Source organism: Pinus tabuliformis, chromosome Q (assembly GCF_031772625.1).
Source record: "Pinus tabuliformis cultivar Carrire ecotype Pingquan chromosome Q, CPIR1, whole genome shotgun sequence".
NCBI classification, from domain to species: Eukaryota; Viridiplantae; Streptophyta; class Pinopsida; order Pinales; family Pinaceae; genus Pinus; species Pinus tabuliformis.
The window spans coordinates 421,651,396-421,666,547 of record NC_142296.1 but is presented as its reverse complement, the minus strand read 5'-3'; the positions used below and the strand labels follow the sequence as shown (position 1 = coordinate 421,666,547).

General features: G+C 34.7%; 1 non-coding gene across 1 annotated transcript; it reads right to left on the bottom strand.

Annotated features, from left to right (window-relative positions):
* Positions 1-8,054: 8,054 nt before the first annotated feature.
* Positions 8,055-8,127, bottom strand: TRNAE-CUC (transfer RNA glutamic acid (anticodon CUC)). Its single transcript has one exon. It is a non-coding gene; the product is annotated as a tRNA-Glu (tRNA).
* Between the last annotated feature and the right edge of the window lie 7,025 nt (positions 8,128-15,152).

Genomic DNA, 15,152 nt, shown 5'->3' with positions numbered 1-15,152 from the left:
CTCTTGTTTTGTGTGTTTTCTGTGTTTATATTTCTGCAATATTTTATGTGTTCCATTGCTCCGTAATATATAATTTTCTAACAACTTTGGGAGCCCCCCCCCCCCTGGCGGGGGGTTTCGGGGGTAGCGCCCCCGAAGCTAAAAACAACTGTAAAATTGCCTTGTAAAAGTATAGTAATTTCTAGTCAATCTGGGCCATTCATTAGGCGGATGATCTGACGGTAGAACTTATGTTTAGTTTAGGGTTTTTTTCCCTAGAAGGCAACCCCTCTCTTTCTATGAGGGTATTGTATTTTGAGGCTGAGTGATAGATGTGTATTCTGTGAGCAATAAACAGAGAGGTGAGACTGTGAGAGAAAACAGAGGATATTACAACGGATTTGTTGTAGGTTGTGTCTCTTCATTTTGCTGGATAATAGAAAGGAAGGACTGGTTGTTCGGGGTGGACGTAGCCCAAACTGGGTGAACCACGTATATCTGTGTCTCTCTTGTTTTGTGCGTTTTCTGTGTTTATATTTCTGCAATATTTTATGTGTTCCATTGCTCCGTAATATATAATTTTCTAACAGCCAAATCATAGTCTTGGCCACATGGCATCCATGTTGCCATACCCCCTAGCTAATCCCAGTGCCACATGGAAATTAATTATTAGCTACTAAGATGTTCATGGGTTTGGTTCCCATATGCCAAGTTATGCAATAAAATGCAAAGCTTTACACATATGCATTCCAACATACATACATACATGCATGCATACATAGATATATATATATTATTATGACCATTCGATGGCTTGTTGACTGTTGACAAATTCCCCATCTCCCAGCTTTGTTACCCGGTCATGCAATTGTGCACACTTGTCTTATGCTCCAGGATTGACCCTCTGGGTTTCCCTGTTGTGATCCCCAAATCTCCAATTAGTGGCCTTTCGAGTGCACCTATAAGCCATTGCAGCCCGGGCTCACATCATCCCACCCCCCCTTGATATGCAGTCCTTGCTATACATTTTGAGGATTAGCCTCTAGGCTAATGTGTCTTGATGTGCCTTCCCTAGGTACTATCATTTTCTTTGGCTGATTCCCACTAGTGTCAAGCTAACGACCACACCAACATAGCCCAGGGCTTGACAGCCCAACCTTCCCTTTATGCAACTTTCTACAAACTCCCCAGATGTGATCCCTCCAGGATTACATCATCCTTAGCCCTTGCCTAAATGTTGATCGCCTCCATCGGTCAATCTTGGTCAGTCGTAACACTCGCCTTGCAATTGTTTAATCTCTACATTCTTTGGCCATTTGTCTGGCCTTGAGGCCAGCCCTTGCTTCATTAATACATCCTATGGCGAACATGGAAATTGATGTAAAGGTTAAGTGAATGTAATAAGGCTTCTGCCTAAGCCATTTGCAAAGGAATCATGCCTATGACTCAACCACAGTGGTTCTACCCAAACCTTGTGCCATTGATGCTATATATCTATTCTTGAATCTGGTGGTTTGCATAGGGATGCACCCCTTTCCATATACATAATTCATAGTTGGACCGAGTGTGATTTCACCACATAGTGTTAAACCTGGTGTTTTTGTAAGATACTACCCCACTCGAATTATCACCACAATGGGTTGAATGAAGCCCTTTTGTACTCTTTACCAAACTTAGGAGACTTAGCCAATCCCTTCAATTGCAACTTAAGCACACAATCATATTGTTAATAGTCTTACACACAACATACACTCAGTGTTGACACAATGTGTGTCAATCACTAGTTCCATCAATATCTCAGGCACACACAGAGGCTTGATCGATCCTTTGACAATAAATTACCATATTTCATATCATCACTGCACACAAAGAGCTTCAACAATTTCCTTAAGCAATTATACGAGGGATTGAGTGTCCAAGATACAATCCTCTTAACAAGTGCTCCCTACACTCACATGGATGTATTTACCTACATAATGTTGCATGAAGTAACCTAAGTACCAATACATACAATCAGGGCCATCCATAAAAAAAATTAAACCTTCAAGCTCGAGATAGCTAACCATCCCTCATGTAACAACATTAGGTAAGGAATTTATATTTAAATTCATGTAAGGAGGCATTGTTGTGGAACCAAAGTACTAAAGAAACATGTTTCATAACTTTAAAGCTTTCAAGCACAGGAAGATCAACTATTCTTCTTACAAATAATATCAAGATGAGAATTTATATTCAAATCCCGTTCCCGGGATCATCGATTAAAGCCATTGTTATGAGTAACATGCATCAAAACATCATTTCATTTACTTATGCTCAAGGGTTGACCCTTTGGGTTGCCCTGTTGTGATCTCCAGAACTCCAATTAGTGGCTTGTCAGGTGCACGTGTAAGCCATTGTAGCCTAGGCTCACATCATCCCACCCCCCCCTTGATATGCGCTCCTTGCTATACTATTTGAGGATTAGCCTCTGGGTTAACATGCATTGATGTGCCTTCCCCATGTACTATCATTTTCTTTGGTTGGTTCCCATCAGTGTCAAGCTAATGATTGCACCAACATAGCCTGAGCCTTGACATCCCAACCTTCCCTTTGTGCGACTTTCTGCAAACTTGCCTGATGTGATCCCTCTAAGATTATGTCATTCTGAGCCCTTGTCTGAATGTTGATCTCCTCCATCGGTAAATCTTGGTCAGTCGTTACACTCACCTTGCAATGATTTAAGCTCTACAGGCTTTGGCCAGTCGTCTGGCCTTGAATCTATCCCTTGCTTGGTTGATACATCCCATGGCAAACATGGAAATTGATATAAAGGTTAAGGAAATGTAATAAGGCTTCTACCTAAGACATTTGCAAAGGAATCATGCCTATGACTCAACCATAGTGGTTCTACCCAAACCTTCTGCCATTGTTGCTATATATCTATTCTTGAATCTGGTGGTTTGCATAGGGATGCACCCCTTTCCCTATACATAATTCATAGTTGGACTGAGTGTGATTTCACCACATAGTGTTAAACCTGGTGTTTTTGTAAGATACTACCCAACTTGAATTATCACCACAGTGGGTTGAAGGAAGCACTTTAGTACTCTTTACCAAACTTAGGAGACTTAGCCAATCCCTTCAATTTCAACTTAAGAACACAATCATATTGTTAATAGTCTTACACACAACATACACTCAATGTTGACACAATGTGTGTCAATCACCAATTCCATCAATCTCTCAGGCATACACAAAGGCTTGATCGACCCTTTGACAAGAAATTACTATATTTCATATCTTCATCGCACGCAAAGAGCTTCAACAATTTCCTTAATCAATTATACGAGAGCTTGAGTGTCCAAGACACAATCCTCTTAACAAGTGCTCCCTGCACTCACATGGATGTATTTACCTACATAATGTTGCATGAAGGAATCTAAGTACCAATGCAGACAATCAGGGTCATCCATCAAAAATTTTAAACCTTCAAGCTCGAGATAGCTAACCATCCCTCATGTAACAACATTAGGTAAGGAAATTATATTTAAATTCATGTAAGGAGGCATTTTTGTGGAACCACAGTACTAAAGAAACATGTTTCATAACTTTAAATCTTTGAAGCACAAGAAAATCAACTATTCTTCTTACAAACAATATCAAGATGAGAATTTATATTCAAATCCCCTTTTCGGGATCATCAATGTAAAGCCATTGTTATGAGTAACATGCATCAAAACATCATTTCCTTTCTATCACAGGAAACCATGAACTAGTCATGAACAAGGGAAACAACAACTTGAAAGTACCATGAGAACTCAACAATAATGAATGCATTACTAAAAACTTGAAAAGGAACCTCATATAAAGCACCAAGTCAATAAGAATAAAAGGAGAGGAAATCATCCATATTCCGCATTGCAACACCACCATGCAATGCACGCTTGAAATCAACTTAGTCAACATATTGCAATAAGGAGAAGAAATCTCATGCTAAATAATTTCATGCTTGGCCATTATTCTGACACACTATCACAATGCATTTCATGCAATAACACAACATGCGAGTCAATTATTTATAAATAAGAGTTATACAACCATATCTCGTGTACTAATGAAATCATTTCAACCGAAAATGCAAGGCTCAAACATTAACATAGGAAATACATGAGAAACATTTATCTAATGAGTTTTGGGAAACTGAATCTGGGACTATGACTCTCCACCCAACCATAGATAGTTGTATTCAATCCTCGCTTGCAACTATCACCCTCGAGCCATATTCCAGAGACTGGGGGGTCTTTTTATTTAAGGATTGAACATAATGTTCGGTTTCTTTAGGGACTCCAAAGGCCTCTCCACCTCCACCCTCCAACTAAGTTGCAAGCAGAAAAAGCATAGGGAACTTGGAGACTTATTTTCTCCGCCCAACTTAGAGACTCCATAACACGAAAATATCAAACATATAGCAACGAAGTCATCCAGAAATTTCCCAAGACTTTTCCAGGAATAAGTCCTCCACCCCAGCGCTTCAAGATTTGCTAAGAATCACCATCTCCACCCTCTGGTTATTGGGACTGAAGAGGTAATTTCTTCCCCACATGGAAGTGATTTCTTCCTTGACTCTTTGCCAACCAAAGGTGGTATCTTCTCTTTTTATTGCGCTCTTTCTCAGTTGTTACTATTGTGTTTTTCTTCTTCTTATTTTTACCCCAATATTGTTGTGTTGCTCTTTCTCTGCTTGTTGATGCACTTCCTCTACTCTTCCTTTGCTCTTCCCATGCTCACGGTGGTGCTCAACCCCCGTATGCCTCTATCTCTTTTTGTTTTCCTGTGTGTTCTCCCTCTCCCTGTTGTGTTGACCTCCTCATTTCTCTTATGCTACCTACGCAGCCCCATAGTCACTAAAAAATGCCCATCCTTTTGCCTTGTCCCAATTTCTCAAGGCGAGTATGGGCCTTATCTCTTTTTTGGCAGTTCCATGAATTTAGAGGAACATCAGGCCATTAAAGCACAACAACCAGCCTCCACTGGTTGTCACATCACTCATATTTTTCCTGTAGCAAACAAACTAAGCATCCAAAGCAATTTCCCTCCTCAACATCTGGAATTTGTGTCCCTTAACTCAACCCATAATTATTTTATGAAATATTTACATTGCAAAATGAGGTTAAGTAAAGTGGGTTGTTATAGGATATGTGATAAATTTTGCTATGGAGGTTAGGTTTGAATTTAAACTACATTGTCTAAATTAAATGTTACCATTAAATTTTACAACCATCTATCGGATCACACCATGGAACAAAAATTACTTGAAACCATGTAACTAAGAAGTTGAGGCATAATTTAAAACTTAATCGAAGGAAAATTACACCTCATTTTCAATTCCATATATCCATAACGAAAGGATCTCAAAAGCTTCCCAATTCCAAGGAGATTAAAACTTTAAAAAGTAAATGGAAATATCTCAAAGCTCTCACATTTAATGAAAACAAAAATTTAGACCCCAAAGGTCATTAATACTTAACTCTATGCAACGTTGAAAAGCATATAAAATACCTCAAGGTGACCCTATGTAAAAGGGAAATTTTCTATATATAATATTCTTGTCATTTGTTATAGCTCATTTGTGGCTATTCTGCTACAATGGCTCAATAGTGTACACTTTAATAATGGGTGAAGCTACCAAGCATTGTACTTACTATTTAAGCAAAAACCATGAAACAAAGCAATGTTGAACTAGAGTTGAACTTAGACAACTCCATATAACATAGTGGCATTGTGACAGAATGGTGAATGATATGCAAATTTGTTTGTTCTTTCACTAGACTTGTACATGTCTACTAATCCCATAATTTTCAACTTGTAATCTAAGGTAGGGACTAAGTTGCATGCAACTCTTGTTCCCATTGATCTTGGATAGCTCTATCATTTTTTTTTTCTTTTAACATTGTGAATGCTACTACAAATTTCTACATCTTGGCTTCTCTTTTTGCAGTGTAGGTGAAATTCTATCACACATAAGGACTAATGGCCTAGGAATAGACTCTCAACCTCTTTTTGTTGTATAGTCCCCTTACAAAGAGTCATATCATTGGATACCATGACAACCTAACAACAACTTTATAATGCTACATGTCATTGAAGGGAACATGCTTCCACTCATGTCAATGCCTCTCAATTAATACCATAGCCCACCCATAACCCTTATATCATAGGAAGACAAGTTGTAGCCAACCAACTAGATATAATGTCACCTCATACTCTAGGAGGGAAATGGTGGTTTTAACCCCTATCAGTGTCCACAAGGTAACCAATATCCCTTGTTATTTATAATTGTGAGGCTAGATAGAAATCATGTGGTCTGAAGAATCAACATTACTTAACTCCATACATGAAGTGGGAACATTGAGACTGGGTTACAATTTAACCTCATGTCTAGGAGGTGCAACTTGGGTTTTTATATTAATGAAACAATGCACATGGAAAAGGAAAAATGATAGCATTTAATTTTCATACAATGCCATTTTTTGGGTAAATTTAAAAGTGACTTAAATGTTATACACCTAGTTTAAAAGACTATATAGAATGAAGAAATAAATAGGTCAGAAGAGATATCTAAACAATTTGCCCCCCTACAAAAAAGCTAGGATTTGATATTCATTTTTCTAACTCTTTATTTGACTTAAAGGTACAAATACATGCATAATTCAGCAAAGTTCCGTAGCTAAGCTAGTTTTTTAGGCCTCTAAAGTGATTGGTTGCAAACATGAAGATACAATGGGTTTTCCTTTTTCCATTTTATTGTTATCTCTAAATAGGATGGAGACATTGTTTTCTTATATAGATTTGAATTGTTCAATTAATGATTTCTCCTCATCTGAGCAAAGGGATTTTCCATTGTAGCCTATAACTACTAGCATAGATGGGGAAGAAGTTGAGGTCATAATGATGTTAGAACCCTTAAAAAGGAGGATTTGGAAGTTGAGCCAATGTTGTTAGTTTCTATTATTGAGCATGTTGTTTTGGTATCATGTTTGGAGGTTTCTTCTTTGATGGTTGTAATCCTTTGGGTTTATTGCTTTTAATTTTTTCCCTCAGAGAGACCATGGTTGTACAAGGTCCTTGCAAATATCTATTAAGAATTCTGACAACAAAAAGTCATGTTCTCATATTCTATCAATTAATCCCCACTTTTAAAGTATGTTAAGCAAGCTTCATTAGTTCCCTTCTAGACTTTATTTACATTAGACTTAAGAAAATGTATCTAATGAATTTCAATTTTTTGCCAAAACTTGTTAAAACCATATATTAAAGGGGGAGATTTAACAATATTGTCCATCATAAAGTTATTGTGATGGCTATAACAATTATGATTTAGCAAAGTGACACACTCTCCCAAAAACCATAATTCTTCTTCCACAAAAATTTGTATGATCTTTAAATTTTAAAAAAAAAACCAAAAAAACAAATAAAGATAAAAAAAATTAATGAAGAGACTAACTCTACCAAAACCATAACCTCTCTTTCAAAACCATTTTATAATCTTCAAAGTTGTGAAAAAAACACAATAAAAATAACTTTGTAACATGAAGTTATCCCAGGTTCAATACCTTCAATGTTTTGTGTGGAACTAGTCTATTCACAACTCTTTCAAAACCATTTTATAGTCTTCAAAGTTGTGAAAAAACACAATAAAAGACCTTTGTAACATGAAGTTATCCCATGTTCAATATGTTCAATGTTTTGTGTGGAACTAGTCTATTCACAAAATATTATTATAGATAATAATAATAATCCATTAAACTAACAAATAAAAAAGGGATGAACTTACAAATTTCCAATGCTTCTCCAAAATAATTTTGGAATCTAGAAGAATTTGTTATGACCTCATTTAAAGAGTACTTAGGGTTTTTCATTTTAAGCCATGGTGAATTACCCTCGATCTCCACCTGTAAAATTCTTGTGCATAGGTGGCGCTGGTGCAGTCGATCGCTTTGTCAAACCCATGGGAAACAAAATATAGTGCATAAATAAAATTCCCACGCATAGCTGGGGTTGCAAATACCAAAGACTAAATAAGTCAAAACTGTTATTTCCGTTGCCGGGACTTGAACCCGGGTCTCTCGGGTGAGAGCCGAGTATCCTAACCAACTAGACTACAACGGAAAGATGAATGTAATTTCTCGCAGATAATATAAGTATGAAAGATGGTACTCCATTCTATTTTCAAATTAATGCTGACAAAAAGCGTGTGTGCCATATTGTTACTATGCCTTGACACAATTACTACGGAGATTGCACCCCTAATAATTATAATCATGTTAAAATAGAGATACCTTTAATTGTTTTCTCCCCTTCTAAAACAATGAAACCTTTGAAGACGATCATAGAATTAATCCCTTTTACACAACAATAAAACCTTATGTTTTTGAAAAAAATGTAAAGATTTCGAAATTTAAAGAATTCTTATGTTATTTATTAACTTCATTTTTCTAAAATTAATGAATGTGAGATTAATATTTAAATAGTTATAATATGACATGTACTAAGTTATAATGGATGAAGAAGGAAATATTTATATCGTTATTTAAAATAAAAAAGTGATAAGAAAAAAAAAATTAGTTTTTTTATTAATTGGTTCCTTAAAAAAGGAAGAAGATTGTGCTTCTATATGTATATGTATAATGTGGTAAATAGGAATTTGATTACTCTCATATATATGTGAGAGTTGTGAGAGTTGAGGTAGAGGATAAAAAAATGAGAATGTGTTTTTATGTATGAAATATATATGGTAAATGGGAATTTGATGAAGGATGTCTATGTGAAAGTAGAGTAGAGGATTTTATGTTATGAAGTAGTTTAAGTATGTTTTTTCTTGAATAACATGATTTTTGGCGAGCCCAAGAGTTAGCTCAATCGGTCAATCAAGTGCCTCGCCAATGGGAGGTTACAGGGTCGAATCCCGAAAGCTCTTGGGGTTAGGTCAGTAAATAGGCCGAGGGGTGTTGATGCCTTCGGGTGCGTCCACTCAATGTTGAATAACCCTGGATGTAGCGACTACCCATTGACCCGGGTATCCGTGAACCAGAAGTGAAAAAAAAAACATGATTTTTGGCTAGATTATAATATTTTGTTATTTAAATTACAATTTTATATGTAAAATTAGAAAATTACTCAATAACTTAAAATTACAATATGTTTTATTTCTAATCAAATTTTTAATCAAACTAAAAAAAAACAACAACAACTTATTAAACTACTACTTTATTTCCCAACAAAAAATAATCTCATTAAACTATTGCTTGAGGTAATTGCACTTTTATATTTAGTTTTAGTTTTATTTACTCATCTAACTTGCTTTAGTTGTAAAACTTGTTTACACTCGACAAAATCAACACTCCTTGAAACGATCATTAAGAAGTAGAAAGCAAAGTATACAATTACACTGATGGCAATTTGCACAACCACAAATTATCAAAGAATCGAACATGTACAATATATTTAAAAGTACCAAAAGAAGCATTTTATCAATTTCACACAGTTAATTTGCCAAAATTTATCGTTGGTGTCCATGTTCCATATTGTGCATAGATAAATGGTTTTCCATAGCCATTTTTTAAGGCATTGAGGGGTCTCCATCAGGGTTGTGTGTTATCTCCACTCCTCTTCCTACTTGTCATTGATGGGTTAAGCTGGAGGATTGAAGATGCTAGATCAAGGGGTATGATAAAGGGTATAAAGATGACGAGACAAACAAACATCACTCATATGATGCTCATGGATAACATCCTCTTTGGTGGAGAAGAAAATATAAATTAATGGAAGATCTTTCATCAAATTCTTACTTCCTTTGGGGGGGCATCACAACTCTATATGAACAAGGACAAGTCTGCTTTAATTGTGGATTCCAGGGATGAGACTGTGTACAATGATATTTTTCGCATCTTTGAGGTTGATATGATCCACATGAATGATGGATTCGGTTATTTGGGTTTCAAGTTGAAACCTAACAACTATGGCATTCATGATTGGGATTGGCCGATTAGCAAGTTCAACAAGAAGTTGGTGTTGTGGATAGACAGATGGCTCTCTATAGGTGGGCGGTTGACTTTAATTAAGGCAGTTCTACAAAATATTTCGATGTACTGGAGGCACTTATTCATGCTTCCAAGAGAGATCATTCATAAAATTGATGCCATCATTGCCAGATTTCTATGGGTTGGATCCAACGATGAGGAAGATCCATCTGGTATGTATGTCAGTTATTGCTTATCCGATAGAGGCAAGGAGATGGGGCATTCTGGTTACAGGAATTTTCAACAAGGCTTTATTGATAAAGAATTTGTGGAGGGCATTGGTAGGAAATGGAATTTGCCAAAACATCGTCAAAGGGAAATATTTGTATTACAAAAATTATGCCCAATGGATCAATGATGGTGCGCTGATAAAAAAGAGCTCTTCATACATATGGCAGTGCATGATGAAAATAAAGCATTGGCCTCCTAAGGAGCTTAAAATGGGATGTTGGAACAAGCACATAGATAAAGGTTGGTTTGGATGCCTTAAAGGGTTTTGCAAGTAATCATTCTCTCTCAAAACCTCTTCTTAGACACCTCCATGAAAGTGGTTTTATCTTTCTAAATCAGATTTTTATTGCTCATAATTATTTTTGCATTTCCCATTCATGGCTCAAGGTAGATGAGATTGGTATTACATGCCCATTGGCAGTTGAATGGGAGGATTATATTCTTCAAGTATGTTCTGCGGGCATTTATATTCTTGAATAGGAGGATAAGTTGACATGAGATGGAAATATTATCAAGGGCTATATTGAGGTGAGGGAGATATACTATAGGTTATCTTTGATCACCATTTCTCCAAAAGACGGGATTTTGTTTCAGAGATATTGGAAGTAGGAGATACCATAGAAACTTAAATGTTTATGTTGGTTGTCGTTGCACAATAAAATTGTTACTTGGGAGAACCTCTTGCATAGCGGTTATGAGGGACCTGACAGATGCATTTTTTGCATGAATGTTATGGAGGATGTGGGACACCTTCTACTCACCTACATTTTCGCATCTGCGGTTTGGGAGAGGGTCATTCATTTAATAAACATACAATTGAATTGGACAAATTGATTGATTGTGGAGTGTCTATCGTACTAGTTTGATTCACACAAGGATTTTTGTGCATTACCCTTTTACATTTTTTAAGGAATATGGAGAAGTCGCAACTCCATGGTTTTTGAGCAAAAAGCGACAAATGTGAGGGGTACAGTGATAAATATTATTGCATATTTTGTAGAGATTAGACCAAGAAAGAAGGTACAGGTACAAAGAACGATCTAGCTGAAGGATATATGGAGGAACTTCCTTGTTAGTTTCTTTGATGGGGCTTGCTTTGGAGGGATATGTGGATGTTGAGCCTATATAGTTCTTTGGCTGGAAGATACTACCATTTTTGGTGGGCAGGTAAAGAAGGTACCAATAGTCGTGTTGTAACTATAGCTGTCTTATTATGCACCAAGTAGTTTGGAATTGATGGTTTTCATATGTATGGAGATTCAATGATATTATTGAATGGACCTTGGGGCAATCGCAATTTAATCTGTCCTCTCTCTCTAATTGGATGCAATGCATTAGAACACTGGAGAGGACCTTTCTACATATCTCTTTCATGCACATTTACAGTGAGCAGAATTAGGTAGCAGACACTCTGTCAAAGAAAGGTGTTTCGTTAGATCCGGGAGTGATCAAGTTCACAATTTTTTACCATGGAATCCTATCTAATTCAGGGTGCATCCATTTTTCATAGCTACACTATGTTTGCACGCAGTTACATGGTAGTCTTTTTGTTGTTTTTGTTACGGACAATAGAACAAGATTTTAAGACTATGTATTTATTCACAGTATAGGATGCAATGTTTGAAAATCATGATATATTGTAGACATATTTTAGAAAGAATATGTAATAAAGTAAAACATAAATGGTTAGAAAATAGATAGGAGGTTTTTTCAAAAAAACAAAAGAAAAAAGATGTAAGATGTTTTTTTTTTTTTTTTTTTTTTTTTAACTGGGAGATGATGGGGAACTCGGTGACAGACCTATGATGTTGTAACTTTTCTTTTTAATATATATAAAAAATACAGTCATTCTTTTTGCTAAAAAAAGGGGCCCAGGGGGGTGTGTGCGGTGGGGGGTAAACGCGTACATAAAAGAGGGCCAACACACTATCCTTTCCCATGAAGTGAGTGAGTTGTTTAAAAAAAACCAAAGGTAACCAATGCATTTTAAATATCAACATATATTTCATATACATTTTGTTATCATGGCAGATTTATAGAACCAGATTTATCTCCATGAGTGAAGACCCTACAAATCAATCCAACCTATAATTCCTCCTTTTATGAAATAGAGTGTGGCGTTTGACATGGCACTAACAGGGATATCTTGCTGAATTTTTTGGTAACTAATATATATAATGTTATAGGCCATTAATATGTGGAGCAGTATATGTCACTCATTAGATTTAAGCAAGTACATTATTCAACGAATGGCATATATTGCCTCGCTCATTAATAGCCTATAACATTGTATATATTGATTGCCCAACTTTTTCGGTTCTGCTGCAAAAGTGAATGAGTTAATAGTTGTATATTCGCGATGCATATATATGGAGTGATTGAGGTTGATGGAAAGGGTCACTCTAAAGGGAATGATGGACGGGTTCAAATAATAAGTGGATACAGGAAGGTTGACAAACCTAATTGTTTATTGTGGAAAATATTGCCCTCATTACATATCCTTGGTATAATTTTAGGTTTCCCTTATTACACATCTTTGGTATAATTAAAAATTCAATTGCATTATGGATGTTTAAATAATATTTTAATATCTTTTTGCAAGATAGGAAAAGTCACGATAGTTAGCATGGAGTATGTGAATATAGTTTGAAAATTTTAATATGAAATAATAATATTTCGTGTGTAAATGAGATTTTATCATTTATTATTATTTTCTGGATTTTTATTTTTAAATTTTATGTTTAATTTCATATTTAAAATAGAATGGACCAATTTAGGTTGTATGGAAGAGTTTTAAGTTATTTATACCTTAAGGTATAATAATATAAAATAGATTATTTAGCCAACCAAGCTATTTGTGGAGTAGAGAGAACATTAAGCATTAACAACTAGGAGTGCTTCTCCCTCATTCCATGAACATGACAACACTTGGTCATCGACACGGGTGTCATGTAGCAGCGCTTAGGGTCGTGCCCAAGGTTATGTCAATAGACGACATAATGGTGATTTCATTTAACTCAATTATGATACAATGTGGTTTTGTCTTCTCTTAGCTAATGGTTATGGTGTTGTACATCCTGAGTTATGTGTAATTAAGGAGGCAACTAATTACGATGGTACAACCGATGGTAACTATGATGCAACCCCTCCCCTTGGTTCATGTGGTTACTTCGCTTAAGCATAATTCTTGGGTTGGTGTGGAGGTGGGGCTTGTGGGTTTTGAATGGACACAATATACTCTTTGCTTAGCATCAAAGGCAATACTTGTACATGCATTGGTCTTGGTACTTCAAATTGCAAGGCGAATTTGAGTAAAAGGGAGCTTAACACATGCCTAGGATGGTCGATGGAAAATTCCATACTTTGCCTCCTTTGAGATCTCAAATCTTTAAGATAGTATGACTTAACTACAAGAAGAGTATAATTAATTGGCAGAATAGTGGACATCCACAATGGAATTACTAATTAAACAAAAGCAATAGCTCCAAAGGACAAAGGATGAAATAGGCAAATTAAGGAGTTAGATATAGGAAATGAAACAAATTGGCATGTAGGATACCATGTTTTCTCCTTGATATATGAATTGTGTATGTTGTGCTCTCTTCACCCTTCCTCACTTAAATGTAGATGTTTCATTATGGAATCTGAACCCTTACAATGCATGGTTGATAATCCCCCATCTAAATAGGTAGCATACACACGAAATTTTAACTAATTTAAGTATATACATGAGGATTTTTAGTTTTATTTTCATTTTGATGTTATATTATTCAAAAGATAGACTCGTTTATTAACTTGAACCTTCCAACTAGCTTGTAATATTTAATGTACTTTGGTTCCCTATTATGTTCCTACAAATAGATTTTGATCAAATTCACGATTACCATTTAAAAACAAATATTTTTATTATAATAAAGATTAATAAAAATTAGAAAACTCATTATATTATTTTATCTTAAATTTTGTTATTGAAATGACGAGGAAAAAAGTTGTAGTCTAACTTATAGACAAAATGATCTTTTACACCGGAATACAATTTCAAGCAAGAATGTGATTTTTTGTTATTTAAAATACATTTTTCAATGCATACATGGATTCAACACTACGAAAAACCTTTAAGACACTTGAATTCTACATATTAAAATACTTAAACTCGAATTTTATAAAAATATTTGCCATATTTTAATTAAAAATAATAATAAAAATATAGTGAAAAAAACAATTTCATCTCTGAATTAAACTATACCGAAGAAAATATATATATAAAATCACCATATTAATATATATATATATATATATATATATATATATATTAAATCATTTCTGATTTTTCTTCTTTCTTAAATTCTAAGAATAATTTCATTTATTAATATTTATAAAAAAGTCAATCACAAGTTTATTCATCTAAATCGATAAACTATAAACCTATTTATAAATGTCTCCGTAGAGTTAGAGACCGTTCCATCCATAAATTTGTATAATGGTTTTTTTTAACCATTATATAATCTCTTTTATATTTTCATTTTTAAGTTTCATTTGAGTGAGTAATGAATTTATATAATTCTTTTAATATATTTTATTTTTAGTTAGTAATTTATTTGATATAATATTTTTTAATGGTATAGTTTAATTTATAGATAAAAAGATTTTTTTTTTTGTTGTTAATTTTAATTAAAATTTGATTTAAATTGTTTAATATATAAAATTTTAGTGTCTCGGAAGATTTTTCACAGTGTTTAATCCATTTATGTATTCAAAAATGCATTTTAAATAACAAAAATCACATTTTTTCTTTAAGTTTTGTCGGATTTCAGTGAAAAATCCTATTTCATTTATAAGTTAGACTATGTTTTTTTTAATTATTGTTTATTAATAAACTTAATT